The sequence below is a fragment of the Esox lucius genome, chromosome 8 (genome assembly GCF_011004845.1).
Source record: "Esox lucius isolate fEsoLuc1 chromosome 8, fEsoLuc1.pri, whole genome shotgun sequence".
NCBI lineage: Eukaryota > Metazoa > Chordata > Actinopteri > Esociformes > Esocidae > Esox > Esox lucius.
In genome coordinates, this window is record NC_047576.1 from 21785389 (window position 1) to 21798183 (window position 12795).

The window sequence follows — 12795 nt, forward strand, 5'->3', positions numbered from 1 at the left end:
GGAGACCAGTGCTGGACAACAACAGACCCACCCCTGGTCCCCTGCCCTGCCTGGCTCTGCTGTCAACATCGCTTCAATGCAACACCATTAGAGAACGAGCGAGAACAGTGGAAAGAGGACGAGTTAAACAGAAGGGAATAGAAAGGAGAAGGAGAGAATTTAAAGGAAGAGATTTTGAGAGAAGAGGTGATTTTAAGAATCTGAGAGGAAAAGGGGAGAATGGAAGAGAGAGAGGACAGTGCAGAACTCTTTGTCTTACAAACCAAAGCTTACAGTAAGATGTAGGCTGCTATATAAGTCACATTTACTCCAGACATTTTTATGGAGTGATTATCTGTTCAATAGTGGTAAAGAACAATAGCAAAATGTCCCCGTCTCGTCTTTCCCCTCCCCCCCCCCCCCCTCTCTCTCCAAAGTCAAACACGTCAATGCAATTTCAAAGGAATTATTGCCTCAACGTTTTTTTTTTGTTGAGAGAATAATTGTTGATACAGTTCCAACCCGTTTTGCAATGAAGTGTTCTACTGTAGATTGGATTGTGAAAAAGCTAAGTGGGATACGACGACGAAGTGCATGGAAACCTTTTTGAGACATAAAGAATAAAGAACGCCAGTATTTCCCTTAATGGCCTAAAACCATTGAGATCAAGAGGTTTCATCTACCAAGGAGAAAATGGGGAGTGTGCTGGCAAGTGTGTGTTTGTGTCTGTGTGTATTGGTACCGAATGTGTTTGTAGTGTGTATGTGTATGTGTGTGTGCGCACATGCGCAACTACACTGTATGTGCGAGTGTGTCTTGTTTGTGTGTGTAAGTTCTTCCCTACCCTGACTGTTTCATGGGCCAAGCAGGGTATTTTGGTTTTATAGGGTTCATTATAGTGAGGTAAAGCTGTCCAGATCTATGACAGCGACATAGAACATCGCACAGCCTTAATCTAAAAAAGAACCTGCTATAATACACACAAACTTTAAATACATGTGACTTGGTACAAAACACAAATGCCGCCTCAATAGACACTCTGCTACAAAAACACAACGCACCACAATACACAACCTGCTACATAACATAACTTGCCATCATACACAACTTGCTCTGAAACACACAACCTTTTAATTTGCACAACCAGCTTTGAAACAGACAACCTGCTTTGAAACAGACAACCTGCTCTGACACAAGGCCGGGGTTTTCCTAGTTCCAGATCCAGGGCAAGACTGAATTACATGACAATGACATCAAACGATCTTTCCTTGCAGACCGCCTGTATCTTCCTCCATTCAGAATGCATGCACCAAATATTTTAATGTAGAGACCGGCGTAGCATGAACTGCTTAACCTATCCTGTGATGCTGAAGTGCCATGATGCTGCAAAATACAGCTAAGACCTTTTGAGAAGGAAACCACATTGAATTTAGTTCATAGGTAAAAGAAACCACTATATAAGAGGCCCTACCTGCACAATAATATTTTACCTATAGTTATTGTTAATTAATTATTCTCAAATAGAGCTTTTCAAGTCATCTGGTGAAGACATCCTGTATTTTTTCATTTTGCATTATATATTGCAGAAATACAAAATATCACAATGTCAGTTATTTCCAATATCGTGCAACCCTAATATGAAAGCTATAATTAACCTCCACCTTCGGGGGAAGAGTCACTGGCTTGTTGTTGACTCTCTATTGCGCACTTGTGCAGTTGGGCTGTACGCTGCTAGCAATACTCGGCCCTCATTCAGGGGGGTTGCGGTTGGTGGGTGTCCCTTTGGTTGATGCCTGGCAATGTGGTTGGATTGATTTCCTGCCTGTTGGGCCCTGTCCGGGGCCTCCCCCGGGTAGGGCCACAGTGTCACCGGACCCCCCCGTCTCAGTTTCAAAGGTGTTACGCTGCTATATTATTGTGCTGGGGGACATGAGGGATGTACTACTATCTTTTCTCAGTTTCCTCCAATTTTAAATTTTAGAAGGAGATGAGGTCCTGGTCCACACCTGCGGATTACCTGGTTTGGGGGGACTGTTGCTGTTCCTGTCCTTGTCCACCTGGTCATACTTCTGACCTAGTCTAAAATCAAATATACTCTGGATTTAGCCAAGAGAAATGTATTTATTATTCCAATTGGACTCTTAATATCTCACCCGGCACAGCCAGAAGAGGAATTGTCACCCCTCTGAGCCTGGGTCCTCTCTAGGTTTCTTCCTAAAATTCGACCTTCTTAGGGAGTTTTTCCTAGCCACTGAAATCCAACACTACTGTTGTTGGCTCCTTGGGGTTTAAGGCCGGGTGTCTCTGTAAAGCACTTTGTGACAACTGCTGTTGTAAAAAGCGCTTTATAAATACATTTTGATTGATTGATTGACTTTCAAACAGTGTTGAGATATGATAAAGATTAGGCAGAAAAGAACGGAAACACACAGTCACATAGCCATACATGTAAGCATGCGCGCACACAAACACACACACGCACACACACACACACACACTCCCCTTATACATACTATAAACCCCCCCAACTAAAGGTTTTCTATGAAACAACATTATATGGCTGCTTTGTCCCAACAACAAAAGCAACACACCCTGGGTAGACAAGCCGTAAAAACAGGGAGGGGTCAAATTAACAGAGCAAACCAACTGAGAGAGACTTTTATAGACCATGTGTAGTTCGTGTGTGTATATATGTGTGTGTGTGTGTGTGTGTGCGCGTAGCCACATGTTAGCCTAGCTACCATGACCAGCCACATGTGCTGCTGATCATAGTTTCCCTTCCAGGGCAAAAGATACCATCGCATAGCAAAGACAATATTGTGACAGGAATGCATGACATCGGAATCAAATGGCATTTCTTCCCAAAACCAGGCCCAGGTGGACACATGTAAACAATAGACTGTAAAGTCTGTGACACAAGCATGTAGGAAAGTCTGAAGAACACAATGTAGGAAAGCCTGAAGAACACAATGCCCCCTCAAGTGTCATTATGTGTTGTGGTAATGTGGGACATCTGGCATCAAGGTGGGGCAGGGAAAATGATAATGACCACAGCTGCTTCCTAGGGTGATAATGTAAGGATGCGGTTCAAACCAACAACACAATTGTAGGGTTCTGTGAGACCCTGATACTTGCGGACTGTCCATGACTGTGACTGGTGAGATTCATGTCATCTGGACTGTATTCACTGTTAATGATGCCCAACTGGGCTTAACTATACCAGAGAGGAAAAGTGGAGACAAAGCAAAAGTAAAAGGAAAAGGGAAAATGAGAGAGGGAGGGAGTGGAGAGAAAGACAGAGAGAGAATGGGAAAGGGAGGGATGTGGCAAAGACAATGGGAACGAGAAAGAGAGAGGAGAAAATAAAGTAAAATGAGAGGAAGACGAGACAGATTTTCGATATTTTAATGGAAGGCTCCAGGACACTGCAGTGCAGTTTTCAGGGTTAAACCTTTTTCTGTGGAAAGTCAATGGCCAGGTCCAAGCAATAATTTCCCCATCACAGCATCAGTCAGCCTACAGCACTGTGATAGGTAGAGCACAGCTGAGCACCCTCACCTTCTCTCTGCTTTATTCAGCTACCTGTCACAATAGCCTCACCTTCTCTCTGCTTTATTCAGCTCCCTGTCACAATAGCCTCACCTTCTCTCTGCTTTATTCAGCTCCCTGTCACAATAGCCTCACCTTCTCTGCTTTATTCAGCTCCCTGTCACAATAGCCTCACCTTCTCTCTGCTTTATTCAGCTCCCTGTCACAATAGCCTCACCTTCTCTCTGCTTTATTCAGCTCCCTGTCACAATAGCCTCACCTTCTCTGCTTTATTCAGCTCCCTGTCACAATAGCCTCACCTTCTCTCTGCTTTATTCAGCTCCCTGTCACAATAGCCTCACCTTCTCTCTGCTTTATTCAGCTCCCTGTCACAATAGCCTCACCTTCTCTGCTTTATTCGGCTACCTGTCACAATAGCCTCACCTTCTCTCTGCTTTATTCAGCTCCCTGTCACAATAGCCTCACCTTCTCTGCTTTATTCAACTCCCTGTCACAATAGCCTCACCTTCACTCTGCTTTATTCAGCTACCTGTCACAATAGCCTCCCCTTCTCTGCTTTATTCAGCTCCCTGTCACAATAGCCTGACCTTCACTCTGCTTTATTCAGCTCCCTGTCAGCATTTCCACTTCAACGCAAATCCTGCTCCATAAATACATTATCCAACTATTGCTCATTCAATGCATCACCAGCATAGTATTTCTTCAGTACATTCCCCAATCTCTTCTTTTTCAATATATTAACCAACTACTGCTCTTTCAATACATATCCTAACAACTACTATGTCAATATACTACCCAACTGCTGCTACTGTACTTCAATACCTTACCCAGTTACTGTTACTCCAATAAATTACCCAAGTATTGCTTGCAAGTGTAACACTATTAATACTACTGCTTGATCATATCAACACTTCTACTGCTCTGTAAATATCACCCAGATTACAGTCGTATTATTACACAGTTTCAAGCTGTCAATAAATACATATCTTCCAAAGCACGCCAGAATACTAGAAACAGTATGGATGGTTCTGTTTTCTTGGATACTTAATATGTATACCAAAAATACTGCTTATTCTGATACTTAAAAAAATATGTTTTTTAAGCATGAGCATGATGAGTGTAGAGACTGGGGGACAGAGAGATCTCAGAGAGATCATTGCTCGATGTCTCAGTGCAGTGAAGACGACATTGTCCTTCTGAGGGTAATGTCTTTCAGGTGGGAAATTAAATGGGTGTACTGAATCTCTGTTAATCACGGTTTCCTGGCTAAATGTATAATATCATCAAAGGGATTCGGAACACCCATTTAATTTCCCATCTGAAAGATTATAAGAGGGCTATCGTTTGGGGTGGGGGTGGAGTTTAAGCACCTGTGTGGGATGTAAACTGGGGATTTTCGCTGATGTTCTCTGGGACATTGCAATTTATACCAAACTACACAGTTGGTCTCAGCTGCCTCTCTCTCACAACATCTGGTTGGAGCGCTGATCTGAAAAACTGAGGTATGGACTAAACTGGTGTGGGGTGGTGGTGGTGGTGGGGGGGGGGGGTTGCGCAGCAAGAGGGCAGGCAGGCCTAAGCAAGCACTGGGTGCCTCTGCTCTGTTTTGAATTGAGAGGTAAAATTACACTCTGCTGGTTCAGTAGTGTGCCATTATATCCCCACCTCTGTATCTGGGGATGTCAGACAGACTGAGGCCCCAGTGGTAGAGAGGGAGCGGCTGCTAATTAATATGAAATGTCTGGGTAAAATGCGCCAAATCGCACTACTATGTTCATCAAAACTGATGTGTTAGTAAGGTTTGTTCCAATAAGGCTTGCTATTTTGCCTAAAAAAGGAAGCAGAATGCTGTTTGCCCAAGCGCTGCAGACCGTTTCCGGTAATGTAACATTGTCAATATTTTACATTTACATTTTAGTCAGCAGACACTCCAGATCGACTTACAGTTGTGCATCCATCTTGAAATAGCTAGATGGGACAACCAGACAACCCAGTAGAGGTCAGCACACCTTCATCAATGGAGTAGCGGTCAACTGTTGTGTACTGATGACCTATTTTGACCTATGTTGTGTACTGATCACCTCTAGTGCCCTCTTCTCTTTAAGACTTGTTACATGACTTTTGAACATCCGTTCTGTAACAAAAGCATTAAAGCCATACACGTTGATTTGTAAACTTGTCTCAAAGACAAACAATAGTATACAAATTGCTATAGTATATATATAAACAACAGTATACAAAAAACATCAGTTCCCACAATGGAATTGAAACAACTATAGTAGATGTAGCCATCTTAAAACGGGAATGGACGTACAGTTAATTAGACTTTCAGAAATGTTACCATGTGCCATTCAAATTTATTATTTGAGCAGCACTGTCGGTTTGAATTTAATATTCCACTGTGCATACAACAGGTCAGCTTTACTGTGTGTTAAGATTAGCTAAACCACAACAAGGCAAACCTAAGAGTATCTCAAGGCAAAGCACTGATTTAAAGGGTCATTTCACCCTGGGGGACCCTTAGTTGGTTTGTACCATGTTTAACAGATTTTTGGGTCCGTTTCACACATCATTTCCCAATAGGTGCACAGGAATGGGCCTTGTGCGTTAAGCCATACCCTCAATCATGTCAGAACATGTATTGAAGAACCAGAGACATTGCAAAAACTATTGTACTCATGTTTTCTCTCATTTATGCAAAGCCTCATGTTATACCGATCACACTATGAATCAATCCGTGTTTAGTCATGTTGTCCTTGATCAGCAGAGTCATTGGATGTCTTTCAGCGATGTTCAGCACATGTATTTGTACAAGGCGTTCATGTTGCTCTGGCGCAAGTCTCTCCTCCAGCCCAGGTATTTCAGAACATGTGACCGTTGCTGCTGTGTTTGTGATTGTAATTTAGTTACATCAAAGAAATAATCCTTTTTCCATGTGGTGTTTCTGTTACTTTGTCCACACCCTGTACAACAGCGTTCACAGTACAGTTGCCTGCATGTAATCCTCTAGTCCAACCATGAAAGATCATCAATTTGCTTGTTAAAAGGAAATTATAAATTGGAAAAAAAGGTATTGTATATTCGGGTAATTGGTTGTCGACATGGTATAGCGAGATAAATGCATCCGTAATATCCAGAAGGTGTTTTTGTCCCCATGAATTCGTTTAAGTTACATACAGCATTTGGGTTACATCCCCACTAAGCAAATGAAATGCAAACGAGCACTTTGCGCTTGCTTGTAATTAGAACAGCCCCAGGCAAAGAAAATCACATGGGGATGATCAACATTGGTGTTTCAAAAATAAATATTATTTTATATTTCTATAGTTCTAAATATGCATGGCATATCTACTGATTGGGATTTTATTACGGAGGTTGTCTCTGCATTTGCTATGAATGCTTGGAACTAGTGGTATTTTATGAACAGATAAAAAAAATTGAGGAAGCCGATAGTTACGACAGTTACTAAATTTGATTGTCCTAGATTGTGTTGAGATGTTGTATTTAACACAACTGTTGTTAACTTTAGCTATTAAGTAGGTAAAAATGGTAAATGGTAAAAATCCCCTTTAAAAGCACATGCTGAGAGATCAAAGAAAGGTCAGAGCTTGCTATTACCAGTTGTGAGGTAAAAAAACCTGGCCCAATTTAAACTCTCACTTACTCGCACAATCAATCAATCAAATGTATTTATAAAGCCCTTTTTACAACAGCAGTTGTCACAAAGTGCTTTACAGAGACACCCGGCCTTAAACCCCAAGGAGCAAACAACAGTAGTGTTGGATTTCAGTGGCTAGGAAAAACTCCCTAAGAAGGCTGAATTTTAGGAAGAAACCTAGAAAGGATCCAGGCTCAGAGGGGTGACCAGTCCTCTTCTGGCTGTGCCGGGTGAGATATTAAGAGTCCAATTGGAATAATTTATACATTTCTCTGGGCTCTAACATAAATCCAGAGCCTATTTGATTTTAGACTAAGTCAAAAGTATGACCTGGTGGACAAGGACAGGGACAGCAACAGGCCCCCCAAACCAGGTACTCCTCAGGTGTGGACCAGGACCTCATCTCCTCCTAAAATGTAAAACTGGAGGAGACTGAGAAAAGTTAGAAAGTGCATTCCTCATATCCCCCAGCACAATAATATAGCAGCGTAACACCTTGGAACTGAGACGGGGGGGTCCGGCGACTCTGTGGCCCTACCCGGGGGAGGCCCGGACAGGGCCCAACAGGCAGGAAATCAATCCACCCACATTACCAGGCATCAACCAAAGGGACACCCACCAACCGCAACCCCCCTGAATGAGGGCTGAGTATTGCCAGCAGCGTACAGCCCAATTGCACAAGTGCGCAACAGAGAGTCAACAACAAGCCAGTGACTCTTCCCCCGAAAGGCATTGGAGGGAGGGCATCCCAGTGGCGACGAGAGCCCACCTGGCAAGACAGCAAGGGTGGACAGTATCAAGCCTACTGGTCACCTTCACGCCCCCGGGCAAGGCTACACCTAATTATAAACCGTGCTGTAGAGATGAGTTTTAAGTAGACACTTGAAAGTTTGCACTGAGTTTGCATTTCTAACCTTAATTGGCAGATCATTCCACAGTAGTGGAGCTCTATGAGAAAAGACCCTGCCGCCAGCTGTTTGTTTAGAAATTCTAGGTACAATTAAAAGGCCTGCATCTTGCGATTGTAGGTTACATGTAGGTATGTATGGCTGGATCATTTCAGCAAGGTAAGTAGGAGCAAGTCCATGTATTGATTTATAGGTTAAGAGTAAAACCTTAAAATCAGCCCTATCCCTAACAGGCAGCCAGTGTAAGGACGCTAGGACAGGAGTAATGTGTTCAAATTTTTTTGTTCTACTTAGGATTCTAGCAGCCGTGTGCAGCACTAATTGAAGTTTATTTATTAATTTGTCTGGATAACCAGAGAGAAGAGCATTGCAGTAATCTAGTCTAGAAGTAACGAAAGCATGGATGAATTTTTCTGCATCAGTTTTTGATAGAAAGTTTCTAATTTTTGCAATGTTTCGAAGATGAAAATAAGCAACTCTTGAGACATATTTTATATGTTCTTCAGAGGAGAGGTCAGGGTCAAGGGTAACGCCAAGGGATACGACCATGCAGCCGTCGAGGTTCACAGTGAGATCTGCTAACAATGCTCTTTGTTTCTTGGGTCCTAAAACAAGCATTTCTGTTTTCCTTGAGTTTAAGAGCAAGAAATTCTCTGTCATCCACTTCCTAATATCTGAAACGCATGCTTCCAAAGTAGCTAATTTAGGGGCTTCTCCATGCTCCATTGAAATATATAACTGTGTGTCATCAGCGTAACAGTGAAAGTTTACATTGTGATTTCGGATTACATCGCCCAGAGGGAGCATATATATTGAGAACAATAATGGGCCCAGAACCGAGCCTTGAGGAACACCAAAGCATACCTTTGACTTGTCAGAGGATATGCCACCCACACTAACAAACTGATATCTTTCAGATAAATAAGATTTAAACCAGGCTAGAACATGTCTACGTAGCCCAATATGGGTTTCCAGTCTCTCTAAGACAGGGGTGTCAAACCGGTTCCACGGAGGGCCGAGTGTCTGCAGGTCTTTGGGTTTTCCTTTAAATTGGTTCCCAGGTCAGACCTGAACAACCAGGTGGGGGTAGAAATTAACCAATTAGTGAACTAATTAATCAATCAGGTACAAGGTGAGAGCGAAAACCTGCAGACACTCGGCCCTCCGTGGAACCGGTTTGACACCTGTGCTCTAAGAGAAGGGAGTGATCAATAGTGTCAAAAGCAGCACCTTAGGTCAAGAAGCAACAGGACAGATGCGGAACCTTTGTCTGAGGCCATTAGAAGGTCATTTGTTACCTTCACGAGAGCAGTCTCAGTACTATGATGGGATCTGAAGCCGGACTGGAGTATTTCATAAATGTTATTTCTCTTTAGGAAGGCATTCAGTTGTTGGGAAACACATTTTTCTAAGGTTTTTGAGAGGAACGGGAGGTTCGATATTGGCCTATAATTGTTTAATATGTCGGGATCCAGATTAGATTTTTTTAGAAGAGGCTTAATTTCTGCTATTTTTGGTACACAAGGCCAGGAACGGCTAAGGGGTCATGCCACCTTGGCCTCACTAGAACAACTGTCCTTTATGACTCTGAGGTAATTCAACCTACCTCAGCTGGTTAGTGCACAGCACTGGCAACCCTAGACCTGTGAACGTTAGTTCACAATGACTGTGTCTATGAACTATTTCTATCGGCATGGGAAGTGATCCCACATCAGCATGGCTGAATTTAGCCTCTGTGGGGATCTGTCACCCACATACCACAGGCCACCTGCATACCTCCTTCAAACCGCTGACATAACACTTCTATAACACCTATGTTATAACACCTATGTAACACCAACGTACTGCCAGCATGATGCAACATGACAAGAATAGGTACACAAAGATGGACGGTGTGCTCTTCTAGGGGTATGAGTCCGAAAATGCTTATCCTTGGTGATATCTAAACCCATAGTATTGTAACTATACATTACTTCTTTTGAGTGACAACACAATTCACATATGATTATGTTATGAGGAACGATAATACCAGGCAAAAATTTCACATTAGGGACAAAAACTCAACCGGTCTACAGTTGCTAATTTACCCCCAAACACAGTGAATTAATGCCCACACAAAAAACATATGATCTTTAGGGTTTGAAGTTGAAGCATGAAAGTGAAAAGGGATGTCATAGATAGATCAGAAATACTGTATGTGAGGCTGTACTCTCTACTGACTAATATGTTGTAAAAGACAATCGTGTTGGAACTAGCATGCAAATGTCTATTGTACTCTAATGTATGGCGTAATTTATATGTTGTTAAAGTTGTTTTCCATTTTTGTAATGCATTCATCATCTTTGGGGATACGTGTTCAAAACCGATACATCAAAATCCAAGCAAATGTATCTTTCAAAAGGAGTTTTAAAAACCTGAGTATCTTGATAGTACTTCTATTTAAAATAAATGTGTTACCGTATTGTACAGCATTAGTGCATTGCAACTGGATTGCAATTGTCCTTTTCACAGTGTAGTGTGGATCTGCTTCACATCTCTCTGCTATCCTCTATTCTAGTCTGCCATGCAAACAGTAGCTCTCTTGCTCTTTCTCTCTTTCTCTCTCTGCCTTTCTCTCTTGCTCTCCCACAAACAGCCAAATGGACATAATCTTTAAAAAAATGACAAAAAAAACACAGGCACTTAGTGCTAGGTACTAACAGTTCTACAGAATGAAAATGCATCTCTTTAGGTTTGAGTGAAACCCAAATGTTTCATTCTGTTAACACATTGATTTAAAAAAGGTAAGTAACTTTGAAGAAAAAGACAATTGAAACTTACTTTAAAAGAGTTACTCCTTGAAAACCATTTGTTCCTAGAAGTCTGAGGTGTATTCCAGTAAGCGTCCCTGTCCCCAGCTCAGTCTGTTAGAATCCAAGCTTTCACTCTCCTCTCTCTCACTTCGCTTGGGTCCCTCCACACTCACTTGACTGATGCAAGACACCCCTGCAAAAAAGCCTGAAAGAGGGAGCTTGGAGAGCAAGAAGAGAGAGAGAAAAAAACATTACATTCTGAGGATTCTTGGGGGAATGCCAAAGTCCCAGAATTCCTCATGCTACACATAAGGTTTCAATTAAGTCAGACTCCAGTACCCAATCAGAATATATTTTTTTCTTCTTGACAAGAACGTTTACTTCTGACATCCTTAGGGAGCGATGAAACCTTTATAATTTGAATCAGCAATAATTCAGAATAAACCAGATTGTCTGAATACAATGCAGTCTATTGTTATTGCATGGGGAGAAAACACAAAATGAAACATCAAATGAATTCAATACAGGAAAATATATTTATAAAATGACTTATTTGATCCAGTTCCAATAAAAACATTTTATAAATGCCATAGTAATGACATTGGCACAACACTTTATTTATACACTGTAAGCATACAGTTATTTACAACTTTTATATTGAAATCTGTCTAATTTAAATTATTTAGCATGAAGGACAGCCACACTATTAATGGCAGACCAGTGCTACACTTTTTGCAATAGGGCAGAGAGAAAATGTGCTGTTTTATAGATCACCAAATGTTTTTGTTACATTGTACCTATATTGCTACATTGAAAATATATGATGCACTTTTAAAGTGAATTTCTTGTAATTGTACTGTACACATTTTACATTTGTGTCAATTGTTTTCTATGAATGCCTAGGGGGCCCTGAACTCCAGGGGCAAAAATTAACTGAAAGGGAAATATAATGTATCACTGATTGGCCCTGAATGAATCACTGCTTAATTAAATTGCCTTCTATTTGCTATATTAATGCCGAATTATTTAACACTAATTTTCATTGTTCCACGTAGGCCATATAAACTGACGAGCCAGAACAATATGACCACCTCTTTCACACCAGGCACCGCATAAAATTACAGTACACAATCTAAACGCAAACATTGCAACCAATCTTCCGCAACTTCATAACATGAGGTGATCGCAAAGATGGATGAGAGCCTCAATTTGGTATTATCTAGCTAGGCGACGAGCAGGAGCTTTCTCGATTTAGGTTTCACTGTACTAGATTCAAACTTTGAAGTCACCCAGGCTATATATTAAACAAAATCCGCGAAAATGCTGCTCAAATATTTAACCAATAGTGTCTAGTAAATGTCCCCCTCAAATATTTAGCCTAAGTCTTAAACTTTGATCTTGTATGCTACTACAAATATTGAGCTGTGAAATATTTTCTTGCAATCCCATATAGACGTAGGTGAAAGCTAAATATTAGCTCTTATCGGTGGTACATCAACTTTCGTTTCTGATACCGTACGGAAAAGATCCGCACAAGTTGGAAAGTTCAATGTATGCGCCACAATTATACACTCTCAGTGGTATAATTAGTAGATTAGTCGCAGCGGCGGGGATTGCTTTCCATTGAAATTAATGGACTTCTGCCGGAACGCAAAAAGTTTGCGGTGCCACGTGTGAACAATCCACGAGGCTAGCTTATTAAACAGACCTGGATGAACACTACAGTCGAGCATTCACGACAATGTGGCGATTATCAACTTTATATGCTTCACCTGTGAGTGGTCATAATGTTTTGGCTCATCAGGACTGTAGAATGGTCTGGGACTTTTCTGATAAACAAAATAATTATTTAAATGTTATGTTTTGTGTATAATTTATATTTGTGTAATCAATTACTATCATACCTCAA

General features: G+C 41.4%; 1 protein-coding gene across 3 annotated transcripts in view; it reads right to left on the reverse strand.

Moving 5' to 3' along the window:
- The window catches only part of ddr2a (discoidin domain receptor tyrosine kinase 2a), a 36338-nt gene extending 25238 nt beyond the window's left edge, over positions 1–11100 (reverse strand). For 2 of the 3 annotated variants that reach the window (XM_010872283.3, XM_010872281.3), the window contains exon 1: positions 10915–11099. The gene's annotated coding sequence lies outside the window, so the exon portion shown is untranslated. Of the gene's footprint in view, positions 1–10914 lie in introns of all 3 variants that reach the window. The other variant, XM_020049091.2, reaches the window with a different exon arrangement.
- Between the last annotated feature and the right edge of the window lie 1695 nt (positions 11101–12795).